We start from the raw sequence: 6,572 nt of genomic DNA, 5'->3' as shown, positions 1-6,572 counted from the left end.
TCTTACAGCAGGCAACTGTGCAATAGAGAGCTGGACTTCTGAATCAAGGCTCTCTAGTTCCAAAGCCTGTCCTTCTTATGCTATTCCACACTGCCTCCCTCATAAAACTCTTCCCCTCATGTCTTAGCTTCGTTTTTTATTTTGTTTTGCTGAAAAAGAGTAAAATTCAGATGAGATTTTCAATGGGACTTAAAATGGAGGAAAGCTGCCAAATAGTTTAACATCTAAAGTGATTCTGTATCTAAAATTGATTGGTCTTTGCACAAGAGTTGATTGTTATCCACCTTTTTTTTTTTTTTTTTTTTTTTAAGTGAAGAAGGCAAAGCAGAATGAGAACCTGGCTGTTATTGGTGCCTGAGGACTTAGGGAGATCACTGAAGCATAGCTGATTGTGTTTAGGACCATAATGTGAATACAGAATTATATGTGAGAGAGTTCATTTAGGGTTAATAATAAATAAGCAAATAAAGTGTCTTCAGATTCAGATATGAGGACACAGATGGACAGACTGAAGTTGGCCAGTGGTCTGGACTAAACAGGAGTCTAGGAGGTGTTACCTAATATTAGGCTTCTATGTGGGGAGGCCAGCCGCCTGTAAGAGAACAGAACAGGCAAGGGTGCCTCTGCTTTGCCCACCAAACTCAGGTGTCAGGCATGCATTCCACAGGTTGCCAGCAATTTGAGACCGTAGCCACTGTAAAGACTCTCTACTGATACAGAGTCACTCCTTGATAATTGTTTACCCCATTCCTCAGCAAAAACAAACAAAACAGACAACAACACAGCAAAAAATGGTTGACATTATCCAATTATGTTTTAACATGTTTGCATTGATGTGATCCAGCCAGCAGTGTTATGGCATCATGTGAACACAGTCTTATGAAAATAATCCACTTCCCACCCTCTGCTCTTTTTCACACATTAGCTAAAAAGAAAGTTATGGTCTTCAGGAAATTTATTATAAGAATTTTTGTTTTTTGTTAATAATGGGGTAACTGTTAAAAGATCATTCTGAGTCTGGCTGGCAAAAGATTTTGCCTTGCTGTCTTTATCAACACATTCCCCCAGTACAAATAGTCTCCCAAGGACAATCTGTAGGTCTTAGCTGTGGGATTTTCTTTCGTGCTTTCAACAATTGCAATTGCTTCATAGCTCAACATCTGGAAGCACATTTGGCTTCATTGTTGGAAAATAAATTAGCATCCCTGTTCATGAACAAGGGGCTGACCTTGCATTGGACAGCAGTGACTGTGTCTTCAGTTGACAGACCAGTTTTCCTTGACTATGGGAAAGAAGCTGAAATGCATCTCTTTTCTGGCATTAATGCCCATCTCAGAAGAGCCTGTGTCTATTCACTATAAACTGGACATTTGCCCTAGGACATGGAGCAAAAGATGACACTAATTGGAAGTTGGCATCCTGGAAAACATTGTCAGAGTCATCTCTTGCAAAAAATGACCTTATCTTGTGCCAGCACTGAACCGTGGACTCCATGGACCTGCCTGTGTCTGCTCACACCTGTTCCAACACGGATGCCAAGAAATGGGGGTTCAGGAGGAAATTAGACACACAGAGCCTTTGGGAAGCCACAAGCAGTCATAGGGCCCTTTGAAAGTCCTTTGAAATTGTAATAGATTGGACAGGGAGGGGTTGCCCTATGTAGATGCATTTGGCTGTGGTCATGGTCATGAGCATTGAGAATCCCACATCAAGCACCAATTTGAGCAAACTGAACAGTGACGAAAGAAAAGGCTTAAGGAATCAGAAATAAATGCCATGAAAGGGATACAGGATCTATGTTATCAACAAGGTTTATTATTATTTTTAATATTTTGCACCTTTTTCTTTTTAAATTATGTGTGATGTACAAATATGGAGATAGAATTGTTTATATATGTTTGCATTGATATAAATAAATAGGCTTATGCATACTGATATCTTCTGCACTTTCATGGATTTGGGCAGACTCTAAGTCAAATCAAAGCCTAAGAAACATAAGTTATATGCACATAGAAAACCTGATATCACAATTAGCATAAAAGTGGGTGTTAATTCTAACTGTGAAATATCAATAATATAAAGTACACTTTGTGGTCATACTTCCCATTTCATCTTTTCACCTTCCTCTCAAGGTGTTCCTGAAACTTTTATTTATTTATTTTTATTTTTTTCCATAATATTTTATTGTCAAATTGTTTTCCATACACATTGAACCCTTGGGACTTCATCAAGATAAAAAGCTTCTGCAAGGCAAAGGAAACAATCAAGAAAACTAATAGGCAACCGACAGAATGGGAAAAGATAGTTGCAAATGACATATCAGATAAAGGGCTAATATCGAAAATGTACAAGGAACTCACCAAACCTCACAATCACAAAACAAATAATCCAGTGAAGAAATGGGCAGAAGATATGAACAGACACTTCTCCAAAGAGGACATCCAGATGGCCTACAGACACATAAAACGATGCTCAACATCACTCATCATCAGGGAAATACAAATCAAAACCACACTGAGATACCACCTCACACCAGTCAGAGTGGCTAAAATGAACAAAGCAAGAGACTATAGGTGTTGGAGAGGGTGTGGAGAGATGGGCACCCTCTTACACTGTTGGTGGCAATGTAAACTGGTGCAGCCGCTCTGGAAAACAGTGTGGAGGTTCCTCAAAAAACTATCGATAGAACTCTTGAAACTTTTAATTATATAGGACTTCATAAGATATAGAAGTGAGGGATAGATTTAGATGATTCTGTGTAGCAAGGAAAGATGTTGCCTTCCCACTATGGTGTATTATTTTATTTTCCTAATATTCAGTCAGTTCAACAAGTTTGTTAGGCAGTATGTGCTAAGCCCTTGGGATACAAGATATTTAGGCTACCTTTACTATCCCAATCTCTTAGCCAAAACTCTTGCTTCTGGTCTGTTCACTTCACCATTGCATCTTCCCCCAATTTGTCCTTCAAATTACAGATTGAGTTACCCTCTGAAAATGCAAATTCTATGCTGTTACTTCCATGAATAAAATTCTTTAGTGGTTATCTATTGTCTTTAGAATACAGTGCTAGTTTTTTGCCAGGGCACCTGAAATTCTCATGATCCTGTTACTGCTTGTCCCCAGCCTCATCTTTGATGACTCCTCAGCATGCCTCTGATTTTAGGCTGCAGTTGAACAAGACTACTTATAATTACCTGAAAACACCATGTTCTTTCTTATATCTAGTTCTTTGTAAAAGGTACTCCCTCAACCTGGATTACCTTCTACCCCTCTTTGTGTGGTCAATGCCTACTCACCTTTCCTGACTTAATGGAAATGCTACTTCCTTTGGGAAACTTTCTATAATGTGCCTTCTCCACTACTGCAGCCTTTATATCTCTCTGAAATAATTAAGTCTTGGATGAAAATATGATAGACCTATGCACCTGTCTTTTGTTTTGCTGGTATCTTTTGCTCTTACCATTAATCTTATAGCTGTGTGCATATCCTCACACTTAGTTAGCACTTCATATGGACAAGAATTATTTTTCGCTTGTCATTATTTCACCCTTAAAACAAGTGGGAGTAGTAAATATTATTACCATAATCTCATCTTTAGCCACATTTTATTAATTTTTCTACATATTTTAGAAGAGGCAGAACTAAGATTTAAACCCTGTTCTGTAAGACATCAGTGCCTATTTCCTCTCTTATACAGTCTATTAAGTTCTTTATTCTTCCTGTCTCTTACTTATTCAACTTTAAACTTTTTGAGGCCAAGAGTAGTGTTTTCATCACAGTTATGTCTCCAGTGCATAGTACAATGTCTTTTATGCAATACATTTTGAGAATACAGAGAATAAAAGGAGAGGCATTTGCACTGCTCCCAAGTTGTTCATAAAAGTAGAGGATAGACATCTAAAAATGTACTTTTGGTATAATGAAATAAATGCATTATTATAGAGAAACATGGTTTATCATGAGAGTGAAGATGAGGGACTCAGAGTCCAGACTTTGAGTGCTTGGCTTCCTGAAAGAGCTGAATATGAACAGACTAACTTATTAGTTGCATTTCCACTATTTTTTTTAATCTAGAGAAGGAAAGAGATGGTGAAAGTGAGTGGGGGGAAGAGAGAGAGAGAGAAATGAAGTTCACTTGAAGTGGGGTCAAGCTCATCTGATGAGGGCTTGACCTCATCGACTGTGGGGTCATGACCTGAGCTGAAATCAGTTGCTTAAATGACTGAGCCACCCAGGTACCCTTTACTCAATTTGTTTCTAGGGGAAGTTCAAATAATATAATCCTCTCCATGACAAAAGATTAAGGATAAACTCCAGTAATATTTTTGAAAAATTGGGATGTGAATCCATTTGTCATATTTTTGTTAAAAATTAGTTCCATGAGCCTGTATACCATTGCCAAATTGCTGGTTAAGACATGGTAAGTGTTGGGGTCAAGGACTGGAGTGTAAAATTTTGATTTTGGAATTTTCATGTGACAAATGATTATTGGGGGTCTGGTTGAATAAAAACTCTATGTCTTCAAGAATAGGCTAGGTTGGAGACTCCTGAAGATTCTTTCCAGACCTGGTAGTCTCTGATCCTCTGTTTTGCCAATGATTTGCTCTGAGAACATGGTAAAATATCCACTGTTTCAATAAACACAGGTAATCATAGTCTTAATGGCAAAAGTAGTATTGTAAATCAGATAATTACAACTTTGAGCTAGACCCCAAGTATTTTTAATCTGAATTCAAATGAGCTCCTTGAAGTGGTTATCATCAATAGACCCAGTTTCTTATGGCAAACAGGGCTGCTGCTGCTGTCCTTGGTGCTGACAATGGTGTTTACATGGATGCTCTTTGAAGTGAGCACAAGAGAGAGAGAGGAGGAGTGACACAGAGGGTGAGTATGAGCATTATCCTAGACACAGAAAACAATTATTTCTCACTCATTTAACCAGTAAACATCACTTTTGCTATGCTAAATACATAGAAGTAGCTTTTTAATTTTTCTGGGACTTTTCACTTATTAATCAAGTTTATATTTTTTAACAGTAATATGTTTTTTTACATAAAAGGTTCAAAGTGATTACCCTTCAGTGTTACATTTTTCATGTTGATTTTTCAGTTTGCCATAATAGCTTTTGTGTGCATCTTGTATCAGGTAGTGTCTTCCTTCTATTTCAGCAAATTTAACTACCTATTTTACATTATTTCTTAGTGTAACAGACACAGAGGACATCAGTTCAGTTTTACATTATTTCTTAGTGTTCACAGACACAGAGGACATCAGTTCAGTTTTTCTGAATTTAAAAATAAATCAAGTTAAAATTAATCTATTTATGTAAATGGAAATCTGTTATACCTTCTTTCTTCCTCTATAACAATGTAGCTGTTTCTCCTGTCTGTTCTTAATAATAACCCAATTCCTTAGGCCAGTGATATTATTTGTTGGCCAACATGAAAGAATACCATGGGTCATTGTCTTTTGCTTCTTATTTTTTGAATATTGTAAAGATTTTGCCTCATTTCTCCATTCTTCTTAATATTTTGCTGATCATAGGTCAGTAAATTTTACATCAGCCACTATCTTTCAGGCTACTTATTTATTTCTCCTTTAACTTTTCTTATGCAACTCATTTTTTTCTCCAAATTTTCCCCAGTTTTCTTTGAAATATTTGTCTCCCTCTCTTTGTTCCACTTGTGAGGGAAAAAAAAGAGGCTAATCCAGTCTATTCAGTATATATGAGTTTTGATGGCAATATTTCTATAGTAAAGGGAATGAAAGCTGAAAGCTTTGATGTGGAATTAGGAAGAATAAATAACCAGTACATGGAACCTCTGAAACCACTGAAGAATGCACAGTAAATGCAGTCAGTGTCCTTAAAAGTCAACATTTCCATCCCTATCTTTCTGTAACTAAATTTACTTTTGACAAAGAACAAAATCTTGATTTTTCTGTATTATTTTCCTTTTTTTTTGATGTTTCAACCATATTGTTTTCGATAATTTTTTCTACTGCAATTGTATAATACTTCAGTTTCAACTGAAGTGTAAAGCTTTTGTGAACTGGACCTTATAGATGATGTATATAATTTTATTATGTCTTTGAGGTCAAAGCGATTGGCATATAACTTTTGGGAAACATTCATTTCCATCATGGGGCCTGTCTGTATTAATTTCTTCTGCTTGATGGATTTTATTAAATGTTGCATTGCCATCCATTTATTTTCAAAACTGAATGCCTCCATTTCCTCTGAATCAAACAAATAACCACCTTAGTAGGTTTTTCTTTTTTCACACTCCAGTTTTTAATATATATTCATCTATTCACATAACAATCATTCATGACAATTATTAATAGAGTGCTTAGTACATATCAGGAATCATACTAAGTCCTGGGGCAGAAATGTTTAAGAAATTGGTCCTATATCAAGTGTTCATGCTTTAATAGGGGATATCAGATAAACAAACTTAATTATCATCAGAGTTAATTGAATTACAACAGAGGTACAAAGTATCATGGGAACAAAGGAAAGAGAACCAATTTATCCACTGGCTCTAGAGCTGAGAACTTTATGATATGACCTT

This window comes from Suricata suricatta, chromosome 9 (assembly GCF_006229205.1).
Source record: "Suricata suricatta isolate VVHF042 chromosome 9, meerkat_22Aug2017_6uvM2_HiC, whole genome shotgun sequence".
In the NCBI taxonomy this organism is placed as follows: domain Eukaryota; kingdom Metazoa; phylum Chordata; class Mammalia; order Carnivora; family Herpestidae; genus Suricata; species Suricata suricatta.
This window is presented reverse-complemented; position numbering follows the sequence as displayed.